General features: G+C 40.3%; 1 protein-coding gene across 1 annotated transcript in view; it reads left to right on the top strand.

The window, feature by feature from the left end:
* The window catches only part of LOC122560846 (uncharacterized), an 85,121-nt gene that overhangs the window by 9,415 nt on the left and 54,400 nt on the right, over positions 1-21,306 (top strand). The window contains exon 2 of the mRNA XM_043712003.2: positions 18,071-18,142. The gene's annotated coding sequence lies outside the window, so the exon portion shown is untranslated. The remainder of the gene's footprint in view (positions 1-18,070; positions 18,143-21,306) is intronic.

Here is a 21,306-nt window from a genome sequence, read left to right as displayed (position 1 = left end):
TAAATTCCATCTTAAATTTACAGCAAATCAATTTCAAACCCAATTGTTGTCTTTGGATGTCGAACTGTAGATTTCTCTAGGTCAGCTTCGATCTTCTGCACAAATTTAATATGGACAGGTACCTTTCAGAGAGCTGATCTGCTGGCAGTCTTTACTTTTGGGTGCTCTTTGCTGTTCTCCCCTAGCTGTTCAAAATGTCCAATTTTAAACCCCAAAACACCAGATCACTTCTTTGTTTTGATGTCATCCCAAACAGTAAAATTCAAATTTGAATCGATTTTGGTATCTGGAGCATAATTTAAATTGGCTGAATTTGAATTAGTTTTTGTTCCATGACAACGCAACTCCAGCTAATTGTTTCAACCCAATGTTACATTTTTAAACTGTTTAGCACACTCTCTGTGCTTTCAGTCAGTCCTTACCAGCTTCCTCTCTCTTAAAGGTACAGTACACCTACATCTTTATAACACCTCCCTCCTTGAGAAAAAAAGAACCATCAAAATGAAAAGATGGCTTCATTTTCTTTTCTATTCCTTAACTGCATTGCCATGACCTACATATAACTTTAATCTAAATTTGTCTTAACCTCTTCCCATGTAAAACATTGGATAGATATCAATTTCATCTGAACTTTATCAGTTAAATCTGCGATAACGCATCTGCGATTACATTCTTACGACCCGCATCATGTACGACTTTTTTTTTAGATTAGATTAGATTACTTACAGTGTGGAAACAGGCCCTTCGGCCCAACAAGTCCACACCGACCCGCCGAAGCGCAACCCACCCATACCCCTACATTTACCCCTTAAACCTAACACTACGGGCAATTTAGCATGGCCAATTCACCTGACCTGCACATCTTTGGACTGTGGGAGGAAACCGGAGCACCCGGAGGAAACCCACGCAGACACGGGGAGAACGTGCAAACTCCACACAGTCAGTCGCCTGAGTCGGGAATTGAACCCGGGTCTACAGGCGCTGTGAGGCAGCAGTGCTAACCACTGGGCCACCGTGCCGCCCACCACTGGGCCACGGTGCCGCCCAACTTGTAAATTAAAATTCTGTAACATAAGACTCCAATGAAATACTTTCATATTATTCTCTTTAAAGCTTTCCAAGAATGTAAGCAGATTGTGGTCAGTGTACACAACAGTCTCCAACACATTGTTCGTAGCATACACATTAAAATGCTGTAAGGCCAGTACCAAACTCGATAGTTCTTTTTCGATTGTGGAGTATTTCCTCTGGTAGGTGTTGAGTTTCTTCGAAAAGTAACCAACTGGCAGTTCAATCCCATCATTATCTTGTTGCAGCAGTGCTGCTCCAACTCCTATGTCATTAGCATCAATAGCAGCTCTGAAAGGTTTTGAAAAGTTTGGGGTGGCTAAAATTGGTGTGGTGGGTAATATTGTTTTTAAATGTCGAATGCCTCCTGACATGGTTCTGTTCACCAAAACTTTGTGTTCTTCTTCAGCAAATCTGTTAATGGTGCCACTACACTGCTGAAGTTTGGAACAAAATTCCAATAGAATCCGCTTAGTCCTAAGCATCAAAGCACCTCTTTCTTCGAGGTTAGTTGTGGAAATTTCTCGTTGGCCTTCGTCTTTGCGTTCTATGGGGTAATCCTTCCATGACCGATGTTATGCCCCAAGAACATCATCTCTGCTTTCACGAACTCAGTTTTGTTTAAGTTTATTACCAATTTTCCTGCTCGTAGTCATTCAAAGAGCTCTCCAACTGTACCATACGACCTTTCCAGGATTTACTAAAGATCACTACATTTGTTAACCCCAGCCACAACTCTGTTCAAGAGTCTTTGGAATGTGACAAGTGCATTCTTCATTCCAAAGGGCATCATTTTGAATTGATGTAGCCCATTTAGGGTTGCAAACGCAGAAATTTCTTTCACTGTCTCTGATAAAGGTACTTGCCAGTAACCACACAGTAAGTCCAACTTGGTGATGAAACTGGCTTGTCCAACTTTCTCGATACAGTCCTCCAATCTCTGTATTGAATATTAGTCTGATTTTGTAACGGCATTGACCTTCCGATAATCCACGCAAAATCGTTGAGTCCCACCTGGTTTGGGAACTGGCAGCATCGGCGAACTCTGCTCGCTCTGCCTCAGTCCAACGATATCCTTGTTGAGCATGGCCTCCATCTCCTTCTGGATCTGTCTGGCTTTGAAAGGATTAAGCCGATAGCGGTGTTGTTTTATGGAACAGTACTCCCTGCATCTACTTGACATACAATGGCATTAGTCCTCCCATCTGATTCCTACATATGTCCTCTTACTGCAGTAACAAACCTTTCAACTGTTTTCTATGCTCCTGAGAAAGATAGTTGACTAACCTATCCCACTCCTCAAGAACTTCTTCATTTTTTAACATATTTTGAGGCACATCAAAATCCACAACATCTGGATTGGTTTCCTCACTCTGCAGGGTAGTAACTAACACCTGTTTCTCCAGTTCTTTCTCTTTTCTAGTTCTCTGGAAGGGATCTACACACACAATTATAATCCACGTGAAAGGATCTTCGAATGCGGGCATTGGCAACAAAGGTGCCGGTTTATTACTGCCTGTGGCGTATCTACCATTTAGCATGACATGTATGGCAAAAGTTAACCACATCCTCTTGCATTCCAGGCCAATAAAATGTTTTTGTACCTTAGCCTGAGTCTTTCGTACACCTAAGTGGCCACCTACAGTAGTTCATGTGCTACCTGTAACACTTCTTGTCTATATGCTAGCGGCAACACAATCTGGTGCACTTCAGCCCATTTCTCCTCTGCACTAACCTGCCGTGGTCTGCATTTCCATCTTAGGATTCTTTCAAATAATAACCCTCAGGAATATACTCTGCCTCCTTTTCAGCGTATGCATCCACATATATATCTTTTATCATCTTGTCTTTCTGTTACAAGTCCATTAGCCTTTCAGGACTAAACACTTCTGTGTGACCCTCTGCCTGTTCAGGTTTTACAGCACCTTTCGTCGAACAGCGTGTCCGCTAACTGAACCTCAACTCCTTCATCTTTCTCTTTAGTTTTTGCTTTGTGCTGTGACTTATGATACTGGGAACTTGTTACTACACAGTCTGCGAAAATACCAGGATATTTTTCTTTTAATTCCTCAGTTTCTTGATTTTCCTTGGGCTTCTCCACAACAATGGGTGTCATTCCCACCCTGGACTCTGCTAAATCACTCCCAAGAACAAACTAGGTTCCTTGAACTGATACTGTTAATCGCTCCCACTATTACTTCCCCAGTCTTGAGTTGGCACTCCAACCTGATCTTAAATAGGGGAATGCTAACATTCTGTCCACCTATCCCACAAATTACTACGCTCTCGGGTAACAGATCAGAAAAAGTACAAATTCGCTCATCTCTCGCTATTAGAGACTGTTTAAATCCTGTATCTCTCAAAATTAAAACTTCTTCCCCATCTCCCGCTGTTCTCTCTGAGTAAACTTTATCCACAGTGGGATTCTTTATAGAGATCAGGCATTAACTCCATATCCAGACCTTGCCTAGGCTGTGCACTCTCCTGCAGCTCCTTGGCTGTTCTTGGGGTTTCCTTTACTTTCAATGATACCATTGGCTTAGCTTTTTTAAATCACATCTTCTCCGACAGTGCTTTTTTTTTTGACGACCAACAATGTGACTTTACGTATCCCATTTTACCAAAGTGGAAACGCCTGAGGACTTTCACCTCCTTTCCACCCTTTTGAGCATCTTTTTTAACCTGGGGTAAACACTTACCAGTGTTCTCTAATCTTTGTTTCATAGGTTAGGATCTCCCCTTCTCCTTTTCTCCCAACTTCCATCCTCAACAGGACAGAATTCTGGTCGGAAGCCTGTCTTATGCACCAGCATGTCTTCATCTGCTAATTCTGCTGCCCTTCTCACTTTCTGAACTTTCTGATCCTCCATGTGAATTCTTACCATCTCTGGAAGCAAGTTTTTAAACTCTTCCAGCAGAATAATCTCTCTTAGAGCCTCATAGGTCTTATCTATCTTTGAGGCCCACACCCATCTATCAAAATGGCTGTTTAATTCTTTCAACCTCCACATAATTCTGACCTGGTTCTTTGTTTTTGAACCACTGTTTATATGCTTCTGGTACCAATTCATAAGTATTTAAAATAGCTTGTTTGACCTTTTCATAATCTCTTGGCCGCTCCTCTGACAGAGCAGCAAATACCTCACTCACTCTGCCTACAAGGACTGCAGATGCTGGAAACCAGATTCTAGACTAGTGTGGTGCTGGGAAAGCACAGCAGTTCAGGCAGCATCCGAGGAGCAGGAAAATCGATGTTTCGGGCAAAAGCCCTTCATCAGAAATAGAGGCAGAGTACCTGCAGGGTGGAGAGATAAATGAGAGGGGGGTGGGGAGAAAGTAGCATAGAGTACAATAGGTGGGGATGCAGGTGATAGATCCACTCCACCCTCCTCTCTGACCTATCACCTTCATCCCCACCCCCACTCACCCATTGTACTCTTTGCTACTTTCTCCCCACCCCCACCCTCCTCTCATTTATCTCTCCACCCTGCAGGCACTCTGCCTCTATTCCTGATGAAGGGCGTTTGCCCAAAACGTTGATTTTCCTGCTCCTCGGATGCTGCCTGAACTGCTTGCTTTTCTAGCACCACTCAAATCTAGCTCTGCCTAACAGTTTAGTCTGAACTCGCATTACCCATAAATCCTCGAACCACCCCATCTACCTCGCCAATTTTTCAAATAAAATAAAGAAGGCTTCGACATCTTTCTCATCAAAATGTGGCAGAGTTTTGACATATTTGTATATATCTCTACCTTCTCTTTTAATCTCCATCCTGTTAATTTGACTTTGCTGACTAAGTCACAACTTCTCCAGTTCAAATTCTCTCTCTGTTTGCTCAGCTAAGAACCTTCTCTTTTCTGTCTCTCGCTCTTTCACTCTCTCTCTCTTCTCCTCCCCCCACCCCCCACCCCGCTTCTAACTCCAATTTCCTTAATTGTAATTTTCGTTTATCTAACCCTACTATAATTGTCTGCTTCTCTGACACCTCTAAGTGTTTTAGTAATTCCCTTACAATTTCAGCTTACTGTTGTCTTTGGTTAAACCCAATTAGAGTCGTAGAGATGTACAGCTTCTAACCTCTGCTAATTCTGAGAGTATGGTCGTTTCTTTATAAACTTTGTTGGCAAATTTGGGAATCATCTTCAAATCCCACAACCTCTTTTTAGCAATTTCTTTCACGTTTAATTTAACTAACCGCAAGTAAACAAATTATCTCACGTATAATTTATTTAAAGATTAGGACAATAACCAGCAAGTGTTTAAATCTACTGGGCTTTTTGTACCTCAAATCTATTCAAATCTGTCCAAATCTAAGACTGGTCGGTTTAAACCAATCCAAATCACTAATCCGAGACCCAAACTGTTCAAATCCTGGCGACGAGCCCCCAAACTGTTATGACACAGGGTAAACTCCTCTGCTAATTTAAACCCGACAGAGAAGCTCACTACGTGCTGTAATCCGTTAAATTTTAAGAGGCAAAGAACTATCCCAGATTTCACTAATTAAAGTAAAAATTAACAATTTTATTCTTCAAGTCCAACAGAAATCATTAAAACCACAACCATTTACAACTCCTTTCTCTTAAACTTATCTTTTACCTCCCACTCTACTGGTCTGATAAATTCTCTTAAATTTACGGCAAATCAATTTCAGACCCAACTGTCATCTTGTCGTACTTTTGCTGTAGATTTCTCTAGGTCCGCTTCGGTCTTCTGCAGCACAAATTTTAACATGGACAGGTACCTTTTCAGAGAGCTGTTCGGCTGGCAGTCTTTACTTGTGGAATGCTGTTTGCTGTTCTCCCCCCTAACTGTCCAAAATGTATGTCTGATTTTTTTATACCCCAAAGCATCAGATCATTTCATTGTTTTGATGTTATCCCAAGCAGTAAAATTCAAATTTGATTGGATTTTGGTATCTTGGGCATAATTAAAACTGGCCAAATTGGAATTTGTTTTTGTTCCATGGCAAAGCAACTCCAGCTGTTGGGTTTCAACCAAATGTTACATTTTTTAATTGTTCAGAACATTATGTGCTTTCAGTCGGTCCTTACCAGCTTCCTCTCTCTCTTTACAGTACAGTACACCTACACCTTCATAACAAAGTCTACTCCACTGTTCAATAGGATCATGGTTGATCTGTTTTAAATGTCAACTTTGCTGCTACCTCTGCTAATCTATATGTACCACTGAATTTTAAACTTTAGAACACCATCTTTAGTAGGTACTGCTTTCTCAGATTTTCATTTGGAATATCTGTTAGGCAATATATATTCTAACAGCATGTCATAGAGATGTACAGCATGGAAACGGACCCTTCGGTCCAACCCAAATGCTGACCAGATATCCCAACTCAATCTAGTCCCACCTGCCAGCACCCGGCCCATATCCTTCCAAACCCTTCCTATTCATATACCCACCCAAATGCCTCTTAAATGTTGCAATTGTACCAGCCTCCACCATTTCCTCTGGCAGCTCATTCCATACACGTACCACCCTCTGCATGAAAAAGTTGCCCCTTAGGTCTCTTTTATATCTTTCCCCTCTCACCCTAAACCTATGCCCTCTAGTTCTGGACTCCCCGACCCCAGGGAAAAGACTTTGTCTATTTATCCTATCCATGCCCCTCATAATTTTGTAAACCTCTCTATAAGGTCTCCCCTCAGCCTCCGACACTCGAGGGAAAACAGTCCCAGCCTGTTCAGCCTCTCCCTGTAGCTCAAATCCTCCAACCCTGGAAACATCCTTGTAAATCTTTTCTGAACCCTTTCAAGTTTCACAACATCTTTCCGATAGGAAGGAGACCAGAATTGCACGCAATATTCCAACAGTGGCCTAACCAATGTCCTGTGCAGCCGCAACATGACCTCCCAACTCCTGTACTCAATACTCTGGCCAATAAAGGAAAGCTTACCAAACGCCTTCTTCACTATCCTATCTATCTGCGACTCCATTTTCAAGGAGCTATGAACCTGCACTCCAAGGTCTCTTTGTTCAGCAACATTCCCTAGGACCTTACCATTAAGTGTATAAGTCCTGCTAAGATTTGCTTTCCCAAAATGCAGCACCTTGCATTTATCTGAATTAAACTCCATCTGCCACTTTTCAGCTCATTGGCCCATCTGGTCCAGATCCTGTTGTAATCTGAGGTAACCCTGTTCACTGTCCACAACACCTCCAATTTTGGTGTCATCTGCAAACTTACTAACTGTACCTCTTATGCTTGCATCCCAAGCATTTATGTAAATGACAAAAAGTAGAGGACACAGCACTGATCCTTGTGGCACTTCACTGGTCACAGGCCTCCAGTCTGAAAAACAACCCTCCACCACCACCCTCTGTCTTCTACCTTTGAGCCAGTTCTGTATCCAAATGGCTAGTTCTCCCTGTATTCCATGAGATCTAACCTTGCTAATCAGTCTCCCTTGCCTTTCCAAATACATGTACATCCTCTCCCTCCGGATTCCCTCCAACAACTTGCCCACCACCGAGGTCAGGCTCACAGGTCTATAGTTCCCTGGCTTGTCTTTACCGCCCTTCTTAAACAGTGGCACCACGTTTGCCAACCTCCAGTCTTCAGGCACCTCACTTGTGACTATCGATGATACAAATATCTCAGCAAGAGGACCAGCAATCACTTCTCTAACTTCTCAGAGTTCTCGGGTACACCTGATCAGGTCCTGGGGATTTATCCACCTTTGACCATTTCAAGACATCCAGCACTTCCTCCTTTGTAATCTGGACATTTTGCAAGATGTCACCATCTATTCCCCTACAGACTATATCTTCCATATCCTTTTCCTGCAAAATATTCATTTAGTATCTCCCCCATTTTCTGTGGCTCCACACAAAGGCCACCTTGCTGATCTTTGAGGGGCCCTATTCTCTCCCTAGTTACCCTTTTGTCCTTAATATATTTGTAAAAACCCTTTGGATTCTCCTTAATTCTATTTGCCAAAGCTATCTCATATCCCCATTTTGCCCTCCTGATTTCCCTCTTAAGTATACTCCTACTCTCTTTTTACTCTTCTAAGGATTCACTCGATCTATCCTGTCTATACCTGACATATGTTTCCTTCTTTTTCTTAACCAACCCTCAATTTCCTGAGTCATCCAGCATTCCCTATACCTACCAGCCTTCCTTTTCACCCTGACAGGAATATACTTTCTCTGGATTCTTGTTATCTAATTTCTGAAGGCTTCCCATTTTCCTGCCGTCCCTTTACCTGTGAACATCTGGCTCCAATCAGCTTTCGAAAGTTCTTGCCTAATACTGTCAAAATTGGCCTTTCTCCGATTTAGAACTTCAACTTTTAGATCTGGCATGTGGAATGTTTCATTTCAAAATCTGTCAGATTATTACTGAAGACTCACAGCAGTGGCAGAAAATGCCAGTCTTATTTTCAACAACTAAAGCATAAGCTAATTCAATTTCTTTGGATCATAGGAACGTAAGAACTAGGAGCAGTAGACTGTCCGAACCTTCAAGCCTGCTCCGCCACTCAATAAGATCATGGCTAATCTTTTCATGGACTCTGCTCCACTTACCTTTGTTTTCACCATATCCCTTAATTCCTTTATTTTTCAAAAACGTATCTACCTTCGCTTTAAAAGCAATTACTGAAGTAGTGTCAACTACTACCCTGGACAAGGAATTCCATAGATTAATCACCCTCTGGATGAAGAAGTTCCTTCTCAGTTCAGTTCTAAACCTGCTTCCTCTAATCTTGAGGCCATACCCTCTTGTCCTAGTCTCGCCTACCAGTGGAAACATTCTATCTATTTCTATTTTATCGATTCCCTTCATAATTTTATATGTTTCTATCAGATTCCCCACCTCATTCTTCTGAAATCCATTGAATATAATCCCAGTCTACTCAGCCTCTCCTCATAAGCCAACCCCCTCAACTCTGGAATCAACCTAGTGAACCCCTTCCAGTGCCAGTACATCCTTTCTTAAGTAAGGAGACCAAATGTGCACACAGTACTCCAAGTGTGGCACACCGGCACCTTGTACTAATGTAACATTACCTCTCTGGTTTTAAACTCAACCCCTTTAGCAGTGAAGGACAAAATTCCATTTGACTTCCTAATTATCTGTTATACCTGCATATCAACATTCTACGATTCATGCACATTTGTCCCTCTGCAAATCAGCATCCTGTGGCACGATGGTTCAGTGGTTAGCACTGCTGCCTCACAGCGCCAGGGACCCAGGTTTGATTCTAGCCTCAGGCGACTGTGTGGAGTTTGCACATTCGCCCATGTCTGCGTGGGTTTTCTCCCACATTCTAAAGTTGTGCAGGCCAAGTAAATTTTCCATAGTGTTAGATGCATTAGTCAGAGGGAACTGGGTCTGGGTGGGTTACTCTTCGGAGGGTCGGTATGGACTTGTTGGGCCGAAGGACCTGTGACCACACTGTAGGGAATCTAATCTTAAAAAAAAAAGTAATAATCTATTTTGCTGTTACTTCGACCAAAATGTATGAATTCACATTTACTAACATTATATTCCATCTGCCAGACCTTTGCCCACTCACTCAATGTATCTATGTTCCTCTACAAAGTTTCATAGTCCTCTGTACACTTTGCTCTGCCACTCACCTTAGTCATCGGCAAATTTTGACACCACACATGTGGTCCCCAACTCCAAATCATCTATATACATTATAAATAACTGTGGTTCCAACATGATCCCTGAGGCACACCATTCGTCACTGATTGATTGACAGCCAGAATAGCACTCATGTATCCCCACTCTTTGCTTCCTGTCAGTCAACCAATCCTCTATCCATGCTAATACTCTACCCCTAACACCATGCATCCTTATCATATACAGCAGCTTCATGTGTGGCACCTTGTCAAAGGCCTTTTGGAAATCTAGGTACACTATATCCACTGGGACCTGTTGTCCAGCTTGCTTGAAATGTCTTCTTAGAATTCCAAAAGATTTGTGAAGCATGACCTGCTCTTCATGAACCCATGCTGTGCCTGTACAATGGGACAATTTCTTTCGAGATGCCCTGCTATCCAGAGTGATAAAGTTGTACAGCATGGAAACAGACGCTTCGGTCCAACTTGTCCATGCCGACCAGATATCCCAACCTAATCTAGCCCCACTTGCCAGCAACTGGACCATATCCATCCAAACCCTTCCTATTCATGTACCCATCCAGATATCTTTTAAATGTTGCAATTGTACCAGCCTCCACCGCATCTTCTGGAAGTTCATTCCATACATGCACCACCCTCTGCATGAAAAAGTTGCCCCTTACATCTCTTTTTATATCTTTCCCCTCTCACCCTAAACCTATTCCCTCTAGATCTAGACTCCCCCACCCCAGGAAAAGACCTTGTCTATTTAGCCTATCCATGCCCCTCATGATTTTATAAACGTCTATAAGGTCACCCCTCAGCCTCCAATGCTCCAGAGAAAACACCTCTCCCTATAGCTGAAATCCTCCAACCCAGGCAACATGCTTGTAAATCTTTTCTGAACCCTTTCAAGTTTCACAACATCCTTCTAATAGGAAGGAGACCAGAATTGCACACAATATTCCAAAAGTAGCCTAACCATCCTGTACGGCCGCAGCATGACTTCCCAACTCCTATACTCATTGCTCTGACCAATAAAGGAAAGCGTACCAAAACCCCTCATCACTATCCTATCTACCTGTGACTCTACTTTCAAGGAGCTATGAACCTGCACTCCAAGGTCTCTCTGTTCAGCAACACTCCCTAGGATCTTACCATTAAGTGTATAAGTCCTGCTAAGATTTGCTTTCCCAAAATGCAGCACCTCGCATTTATCTAAATTAAACTCCATCTGACACTTCTCAGCCCATTGGCCCATCTGATCACGATCCCCTTGTTCTCTGAGGTAACCTTCTTCGCTGTCCGTGCCATTCCGATTTTTGCAAGCTTACTAACTATGCCTCCTATGTTCACATCCAAATCACTTATCTACATTCTTTCTTGATAATAGACTCAAGCATCTTCTCCACTGCAGAGGTTAAGCTCACTGTTCTATAATTCCCCATCTTTTGTTTACATCCCTTTTTAAACTGTGGCATCACATTTGCTATTTTCCAATCTCTGGGACTTCCCCAAGTCCAGCGAACTTTGGAAAATTACCACCAGTCCACCTGCTATTTCTCCTGCCATCTCTTTTAGTAACCTGGAATGCATTCCATCAGGGGCAGGAGACTTATCTATCCTTAGCTCCATTAGCTTACCCAACACGAACTCTTCCGTAATAATAATAGTTTCCAGGTCCTGATCTACCTTGGTCACTTACTGGCATGTTATTAGTATCCTCCATTGTGAAGACCGATGCAAAATACTTGTTCAATGCCTCAGTCACTTCATCATATCACATAACTAAGTGCCCCTTCCCATCCTCTAAAGAGTCAACATTTATTTTCACTACGCTTCTTTTATATATTTATAGAAACATTTGCTATCTACCTTTATATTCTGTGCTAGTTTTTTCTCATACTTTATCTTTACTTTATTGTTCTTTTTGTGGCTTTAAAGTTTTCCTCATCTTCTAGATTCGTGCTGTTTTTTTTTGTAACTTTGTATGCCTTCTCTTGCACTGCCTTATTTCCTTAGACACTCATGGCAGATTACCCCTCTTCTTAAAGTCCTTCCTTTTCACCGGAATATATTTTTGCTGAGCACTATGAAAAATTTCGTTGAAGGTCCTCCTCCACTGCTCATCAACTGTTGCACCATAAAGTCTCTGTTTCCAGTCCACTTTAGCCAGGTCCTCGATCATTCTATCATAGTCCTCATTCTTCATCCCTTGTAATGGATTTTATCTTCACACTCTCCAGCTGTATTTTAAGTTTAACCATTCTGTGATCACTCCTTCTTAGAGGATCCCTGACTGAGGTTATTAATTATTTCTGTCTCATTATATAGGACCAGATCTAGAAGAGCTTGCTCCCTGTCAGTTCCATTACATGCTGTTCAAGAAAACTATCACGGATACACTCAACTAATTCCTCCTGTCTGAGCTGGTTCAACCAATCTACATGCAGTTTAAAATCCCCTATGATAACTGCCATAACATTTTTGCAGGCATTAGTTATTTTCTTGTTTATTGCCCGCCCCAGTGTGATGTTATTATTTGGCCGAAAGACTATGCCTAAACAGATTTGACCTAATGGTCTATAGAACGTATATTATGTCTCAGCACCGCCCTGATGTCGTCCTTGAATATCAGAGCTACGCCACATCCCTTGCATTCCTGTCTGTCCTTTCGATTAGTCTGGATATTTACCCCTGGATATTTAATTCCCAGTCATGACCATTCTGCAACCATGACTCCGTGATGGCGATCAAATCATATTCATTCATGATGATTTTTGCCGTGAACTCATCAACCTTGTTATACGAATGCTTATCAATCAATTCTTCAAGCAGTATTAACCTGATCCTACCAAAATAGAAGATGTGCAGCAGTTGCCTAAAACATAAAACAAAGATGATTTACAAGGTGTCTCAATATCTTAAATTTTTTTTAGTTCCATGTATTCCATATTTTCTGAGCAAAATGTCTCCTCTTTGTACTGTAAAGGTACACCATAGATGTTGCAGGAGGAGCAGCAACATATTTTAAATCTCTCAAATGCTTTTATCATCTTGAAACTCTCTCGGAGTGCAATTTTCAAAATCAAGCAACTAATTATTAATCTAGTGTTGTTTTGAGATATGCGTGACCATATATGCATCCATGTGAGCACTTGAAGTCTTTTAGTACAACTATCTTTTTCGAAGAGAAGATGGATCTGAAATACTAACTCTGCTTTTTCACCACAGATATTGCCAGATCTACTGGTCTGCCAGACTCTGATTTTGTTTCTAATTTCCAACATCCACTGTTCTTTCTGCAATAATGGTTTTTCTGCAATAATGGTTTACCCTAACCAAAGATGGATCCACACAGTCCTTTCTTAAGTCTTAACCACCCAACTGCATTTATCCGTTATTGGAAAGAGGGGAAGAAATAATTCAAGAGTATAATCGATGAATATGCAGACAGTTGTCAGAACTTAAGTCAAGACAAAGCATCAGTGTTTGAATCTTATTTCACAAACCCATGTATTTGTACAAGTACTGTAATGTTAAGGCTTGTTCAGGCCATGTGACATTATCTTACACACTGGACCAATCCTGTGATGAGATATCAGTTGTACATAATGTGACATTCACCATGTTTTCAGTAACAAAGTTGTCATCTTATATCATACCAGACAGCAGCTAGTCTCTTCGACACATGATGCGCTTCCACAATTAATGATAGTTCATCACATGAAACTACACAGCTGAAACATAATTCTAAAAAACCTAGATACGCTAGGAATTGTATGTCTGTCAAAGTTTTAACTTTGTACATCAACGTAATGTGTCAATGTGCATCTTTGTACATACTATCAGAATAAGTTTTCTATTCAGAGAGGAAAGGGTAGATTTATTATGATGGAAAATAATATCAGAAAGCCACTGTACCTTTTAAGATAGTTGAATGACATCACAACATTTGACAATAGTGTAAAAGTCAGTTAAGTAGTTAGTAAGCTATGTATATAATGTAACATAACCAAAGAATCCAAACTGTGTATGTATGAAGTGTCATTGGTGTATATGGTTGGCTGATAATATATATCTGGTTATCTGTCTCTATAAGAACTTGAGTCTTTGGGATATGTTACTTGGATTAACATACAGATAACCACTTCCCATCAATATGAATTTGTGCTGAATAGCCATAATATTATATCACAGTTATTATACCACTGACTGAGTAATAAACTTGCATTTGGACAACACACTGGAGCATTAGTCATGAGGGACTATTTAACTTTTTTAAAAGATTTCCTAGGAGGTGTAGTGGGCAGCCAAGAGGGTTACCTCAGATTACAATGAGATCTTGATCAGATGGGCCAATGGGCTGAGAAGTGGCAGATGGAGTTTTAGATTAGATTACATTACAGTGTGGAAACAGGCCCTTCGGCCCAACAAGTCCACGCCGAAGCGGAACCCACCCATACCCCTACATTTACCCCTTACCTAACACTACGGGCAATTTAGCATGGCCAATTCACCTGACCTGCACATCTTTGGACTGTGGGAGGAAACCAGAGCACCCCAGAGGAAACCCACGCAGACACGGGGAGAACGTGCAAACTCCACACAGTAGTCACCTGAGGCGGGAATTGAACCTGGGTCTCTGGCGCTGTGAGGCAGCAGTGCTAACCACTGTGCCACCATGCTGCACACAAGGTTTAATGTAGATAAATATGAGGTGCTTTGAGACCTTTGAGTGCAGGTCATAGCTCCTTGAAAGTAGAGTCGCAGGTAGATAGGATAGTTTAACCCAATATTGGTTTTACTATCAATGTATCATAGAATCCCTCGATTTAACGTTAGAATCCCTACAGTGTGGAAGTAGGCCACTCAGCCCATCAAGTCCACATGACTCTCTGAAGAGAATTTCACCTGGACCCACCTGACCCCTGTATCTCTACATTTCCCATGGCTAATCCACCAAGCGCACGCATCTCTCGATACTATGGACAATTTACCGTGGCCAATCCACCTCATCTGCACATCGTTGGATTGTGGCAAGAAACCGGACTACACAAAGAAAGCCATGTAGACACTAGGAGAATGTGCAAACTCCACACAGACATCGCCCAAGGATGGAATTGAATCAAGTTCCTAGCACTTTGTATCCTGTAAAACTTAATACCAAAATAGCTACAGCAATTGGTGGAAAATCAGCATCTTGTAATTTGGAGCATCATTACTACAGCTAAACTGTATGCCTTAAAGGCATACAAATGGTGACACAAACAAATATTTACTGGATCTAGGTGTTGTTGGTTATATAACACACATTCCCTATGCCTTATTATGCTTGACAAAATTAAAGTGCAAGAAATAAGTAGGGAGCTACAAGATAATTTGGAGTTCACGAGTATATGTCTCACAATGTATAGTTAATAGTGGGGAAACTCTAATTCCAGTGTATTCTGTGGAAAAATGTTTCTGCATAGATGCATGGTTTGTAGAATGTTAAATGAGGGAAAAATACTATAACAAGGTTAAAATGACCCCAAAGCGCAGTCAGATATGTTTAATGTACCTCATGTTTGTTTGAGATTCTTAAAAGAACTGGAAGGACTTCCATGTGAGAAAGCGTGCAGCCTTAGATGTGATGCATTTGCTGCACAGAATGTGGGAAAGTGCTTGTTCAGAAGAATTGGGGACATCTGTTCTTAGTGTTAATGGATCGGTGTAAATAAGGTGATAACATTTGTTCACTTGTAGAATGTGTGGCAGCACTTCTCATGCTGGAGGCTGGAGGTGTGCATATTTCACAGTAGGATGTTGGATAACTAAGTTTCTGTTTATAGCGAAGACTCTTAACAAAACTCATACTCAATAGGAAAAGAACTTGTAATTTAATAAGCTGAGTCAAATATGCATGTAATAGAGCAATCCTGATACATTTTCATGTCCACCACACTGAGTAGATTTAAATTTCTGAAGCTGAGTTCCCTCATCTTGATTGTGCTAGAATGTGACTGTCTCATTACCCTTACAGGCTAGGAAAAACTGACGTAGTAAGGAAGTTGGAAGATGCTTATGTGTGAGTGAGAGAGAGAAAACATTCTTATGTAAATTATATTCACTGACTTAAGGGTTTAAGGGACAGAGAGAGAGAGAGAGAGAGAGAGAGACTGGACGAAAGCTGGTGGAAAGTTTAACTACTTACACTGGCTTGTCATGGATTGAACGTTTGTGTGTTGTTCTCTGGGCCCCAAGATCCAGGAATGGTATGAATTTAATTTGCATTCTGGGAATCTAAGGTGATTTTACAAGAAAAAGCCATTTTGTAGGACAATGATACTGGACGTGTTAGCTGAGCAAGATTAACTTCTGACCTTTCCCACATAGCTTAGACTAGTCTCTCGTCGTGATGTACTTGCCAAAACAATTGACCATCTGGCCTGGCTTGATCCAGGGTTCCCATTTTGATGTGCATGTAGCTTAATTAGTCAAGTGTACTCAGACCTGTCAATGAGTTTCTCTTCCTCTGCAAACTTTTGACATTTTATTGCTGCTTATCTGATTAAAAACATGTGGCTTTTTTGTAATTTTAATATCAAATTCTGTATAAAGACAGCTTGTTTGCAGCAATAAGGAGAGTAGCCTGAGGGAGCTCTGAAGGATAAGAGCTGGCACCGCTACACTGCTAATGGTTTTAGAACCTTAGCTCAAGTCTGGCTTGTAGCTATCTTTGTTATAGTGTAACATTGATGCCATTGTTAAATGTAATAATTTAAACTAAACTGTCTGTAAGAGTTTCCATTCCAGACTGCCACAGAGTACGATCTCCGAGATGAACCGAGAGGCTACAGGTCGAGTCCAACAAGGATTCCCTGAGCCGTCTCGAATTAGTACTTTAACACCTGCTTTACAACAAAAGCATGATTGCCAAAGTAGTATTTAGTAATTTCATTCTTTCTGACATGTTTATGCCCAAAGAAGGAAACATCTATGCATCACTGTCCTTTTTTATACATTATTTCAACTTTGTTGATAAATTTGAATTTGAGAATTTTTAGCTGCAGAACCAATTTTCTTGATAAGTAATCATCCTTGTTGCATAATCCAATGTATTTAACATTCAGGTATATATAATTTTAATGTTGGTGCATTTTTAGCAAGTTTTGATTTATTTCCGTTCCATCTTTTAGTAACATTTAATTTATGCTTAGATCTGTAATTCACACACAAGATTTTATTTTCATGAAAGTAATTCTTTGCATGGCCACAATAGAAAACAACTGTCTTCACCTGTGCTCTGGGGAAAATCTGGTTTTGAACAATTAAATGTTACCTTAGTAACTGAAAAGTCAAAACAAACTGGAGGCCTAAACTTAACCAATTAAATTATTGGCATAGTCATGATACGATATTGTTTTAATCATTATTTGGAGGAGCCAATGTTGGACTGTTGTGGACAAAGTTAAAAATCACACAACACCAGGTTATAGTGCAACAGGTTTTAATAATTAATTTACTTGTATTATAGTCATAGTATCCCTACTTCAATGGCAAGTGGGACTTGAAGCTTGACCTTCTAGTGCGTAAGTAGGGATAAGTGTATCATAAGACATATGAACAGGTTTTTAAAAAATTAAACCAATGATTTGTCTTGAGAATATATTCTGTATTCCACAGAATTTGTGATGTATTATGCTGCAGCACTTTAATCTGTTATCTGCAAATGTGCCAAGGAAAGGATTGGGCACAATTGTGGTCAGACAGGCACACATCTAACAAAATAGGGTGTCTACAATATCATTTATGCTTTGAATAGTTAAAAACCGTCTATTGGCTAAACATTTTTATTAAATAAATGTCTATTGTTGAGAGCATTCATGGTCTTTCCTGTTTCATTTATTTTATTTCAAGTTTAGACTCTTCTAAAAAGCTGAAATGAGAAAAGATGTTATTTAAAGGTTACTTAAAGGTTTTAGTATCCTAACTGCACAATATTGCACAAGGATTGAACCCTGGACAGCCAGAGACTGACATTGTTAGTTGGAATTGTAGATAAATTCCACCATTAATCACGTAATAGCCAAGTTGAGTTGTGAGACTTAACTTGGTTAGTTGAGGGGTCTTATTTTGGTTGCTACATGCAATAAAGTTTAAATAATTATTTCAATATGTGATTGTGAGACTCTTAGTAAGTAGCCAAATTTACACACAATAACTTCTACGAACTTCCCATCAATGTCAATCTTTGACTCCATCTTAAAAATAGCTATATCAAAAACTGTTCTCCCACAAGTCTCAATCCCACCAACTCTACTAAAGTCACCCCAACAAAAATGGTGCAAAGCCTGTTTTATAGCTGAGTTCACAGATTTTTAAGGTTTTGTTTATAATTTTTGTTCATTTCCTTCTCCTAAATAGGTTACAAGAAGATATATCTGGAAGGACTTTGAACATTAAAAGCATTTGAATATTTATTAACAATAATCAAAGGTAAAGCTTTTCTTTTGATCCACAATAAAATAACATATTGGTATGTGCAAGTGAAAAGAAAAGAAATACAGGAGGGCAATGTAACAGTGCAATTAAAAACTTGATAAATATGCAGTAGCATAATTATTTATGCATTCCTAAAATAGTCCTTGTATTCATAAAGCAATTCACTTGATTTGCTCTAATTGTCCTCAGTGTAACTACATCTTGCTCAGCAGTATTAGACATGAGTTTCTGATTCTGGTGGAATGTTCCTCTATTATTTCTTATCAACTTTGAGCATAATGGAAGGAACAAGGTCATTTATGGTAGAACTATGACTTTGTAGATAGAGACCTATATCCATTGCTTTAAAACTTGCGTGACTGCATTTCAGGATTATGTTACTTAGTATTTTCTGTAGAAGAAAGTAGGAGGGAATAAATTACGAATAATGATATGCGTGGGAAATAATGTCTCACAAACTTGATTGAGTTTTTTTGAAGAAATAACAAAGAAGATTGATGAGGGCAGAGCAGGGGACATGATCTATATGGACTTCAGTAAGGTGTTCGACAAGACTCCTCACAGTTGATTGGTTAGATTTCATGAAATACAGGGAGAACTGGCCTTTTGGATACAGAACTGGCTCGAAGATAGAAGACAGAGGGTGGTGGTGGAAGGTTGCTTTTCAGACTGGAGGCCTATGACCAGTGTGATGACACAAGGATTGGTGCTGAGTCCGCTGCTTTTCATCATTTGTATAAATGATTTGGATGTGAACATTAGAGGTATAGTTAGTAAATTTGCACATGACACCAAAATTGGAGATGTGGTGGACAGCAAAGAAGACTACTTCAGAGGACAACGGGAACTTGATCAGATGGGCCAATTGGCTGAGGAATGGCAGATGGAATTTAAATTAGATTAAATGTGAGGTGGAATGTTGCGTGCAATTCTGGTCTCCTTCCTACCAGAAGGATGTTGTGAAACTTGAAAGGGTTCAGAAAAGATTTACAAGCATGTTGCCAGGGTTGGAGGATTTGAGCTACAGGGAGAGGCTGAGTAGCTGGGGCTGTTTTGCCTGGAGCGTCGGAGGCTGAAGGGTGACCTTATACAGGTTTACAAAATCATGAGGGGCTTGGATAGGATAAATAGACATGATCTTTTCCCTGGAGTGGAGAGTCCAGAACTAGAGGGCATCGGTTTAGTGAGAGAGGGGAAAAGGGACCTAAGGGGCAACTTTTTCACACAGAGGGTGGTGCATGTTTGGAATGAATTGCCAGAGGAAGTGGTGGAGGCTGGTATAATTACAACATTTAAAAGGCATCTGGATGGGTATATGAATAGAAAGGGTTTAGAGGGATATGGACCGAGTGCTGGCAAATGGGACTTGATTAGATTAGGCTATTTGTTCAGCATGGACGAGTTGGACCGAAGGGTCTGTTTCCATACAGTACATCTCTATGACTAAGATATGGAATGGGTGATTGGAACTCTGGTTGATTACCCCAACTGTAAGAGATTGGAAATGTTACAAGATGTTGTACATAAGCCTTTTAGATTTTGAATAGAACAAAGTTTGTAAGTATTATAATTAATATTCTACTTGGAGGGACAAATGTATGCAACTTTTGGCGTGTAGACTTAAAAGGACATAGACATAGAGGAGAGGATTACTTAAAAATGTTGGATGCCTGATTATACAGACTCTTGTCATTGGATTGCATAGGACACTGAATTAGCCACATTAAAATACCCAAAGTAGAGAACTGTGGGTCTCTAATTTGTGACGAAAGTTATCACAGCTCCTCCTAATTGATCGGCCCCTCAATTCACTGCCTCTGAGCTGTACTTATCACGAAGACTTCTGATGCTCTTTGTTTTATGTAAAAGAGGAATACTATCTATTAGTAACAAAATCTACTTTTATAAAATTCTAGGAATAGCAATAATATACCCTCTTAAAGCAACTAACTAACTAGTACTCCAAAATCCCACTTTTTCCTCAAGCCAACACTTACCCTTTTGTCTTGTCTATCAGGTTTTGGTAATAGAGGTTAAATATTATTTAAAAATAGAAAGGTGCAAATCTACATGTCTGGACTCTGAGCATTTGAATCTCAGGCTTGCAGTTCCAATCTCCAAATGTGTTAAACTCCTCTGAGTAGCTGTATGACAGTTTGTACATGAAAGACCTTATGTCTTTGAAAGAGTTGCAGAGGTGAGTTGATTCTTTCTTCTGGACACTCTACTCATGGTATCCTATCACTGCACACTCGTGATACAGCTCCTTGCCAAAAACCATCTTCCAGTTTGACCTTTACTGCTCAAGCCACAGTCGTCTGTTCTTTGATTCAAGCATTGACCTTGTGATTATCTACCAAGTGGGCACTCAGTGTGTCCTCTCTGGGAGCAATCCTTTCTTGGACTTCACTACTCAAGCTCTACCTGTCAATCAATCACACAGGGCTGCAGGGTTTGGCTTGACAACTCAAACCCCTCATTTTTCCCTCCAGGTTGTAACTGGTTTTACGAGTCATTTTCAAGCTTTTTGCGAGATCATAACGTTAAATTCCCTCTTAGCTTTGGTTGGCTTTCTGCAGAATGGGGATGACAGATCAGCAGCCAATCCATGCTGATTCCTGCAATCCCCAAAATCAGATCCTCTACTGAGGGGGAAGCATAGACTGAATCATGAACCTTAGAGAGAATCCCTGTCTTTTCTCATAGTTTTTAAAAACTGGCATAGGAGTTAGTTATAAAAAGAACAGATAGGGTTACAACGCTACATCTCCACCAAAAGGAATTGAACTCATTCCAGGGCATTTCACTACAGATTAGTATATGTTAAGGTGAGACATATGTAACAAATTCAACTTTTTGTACTATGAAATCTTTACAATCGTGAACCCCTATGTTACTTGAATAACAACAACGGAATACATTCTTAATTACTATGTATTTACATAAATAACCACAACGTCTTTACATCCTTGACAAGATGTCTGCCATTTGATCATCCATTTCCTTGATTGGAATAACTTAAAATTAAAATATTGAAGTGACAAGCGATACCAAAACAACAGTGGTGTTTTATGTTTAAGTCTCCCAATAATAACTAATGGGTATGGTTCATAAACACAAGTCTGTCAGTCTCCATGATGTTCAAACACCTCGAAGTG

The sequence above is a fragment of the Chiloscyllium plagiosum genome, unplaced genomic scaffold, assembly GCF_037043375.1.
Source record: "Chiloscyllium plagiosum isolate Xiang-an unplaced genomic scaffold, Cpla_swu_hap1 HiC_scaffold_20, whole genome shotgun sequence".
NCBI classification, from domain to species: domain Eukaryota; kingdom Metazoa; phylum Chordata; class Chondrichthyes; order Orectolobiformes; family Hemiscylliidae; genus Chiloscyllium; species Chiloscyllium plagiosum.
The sequence above is the reverse complement of the archived record's forward strand: the minus strand, read 5'-3'. Positions and strand labels throughout refer to the sequence as shown.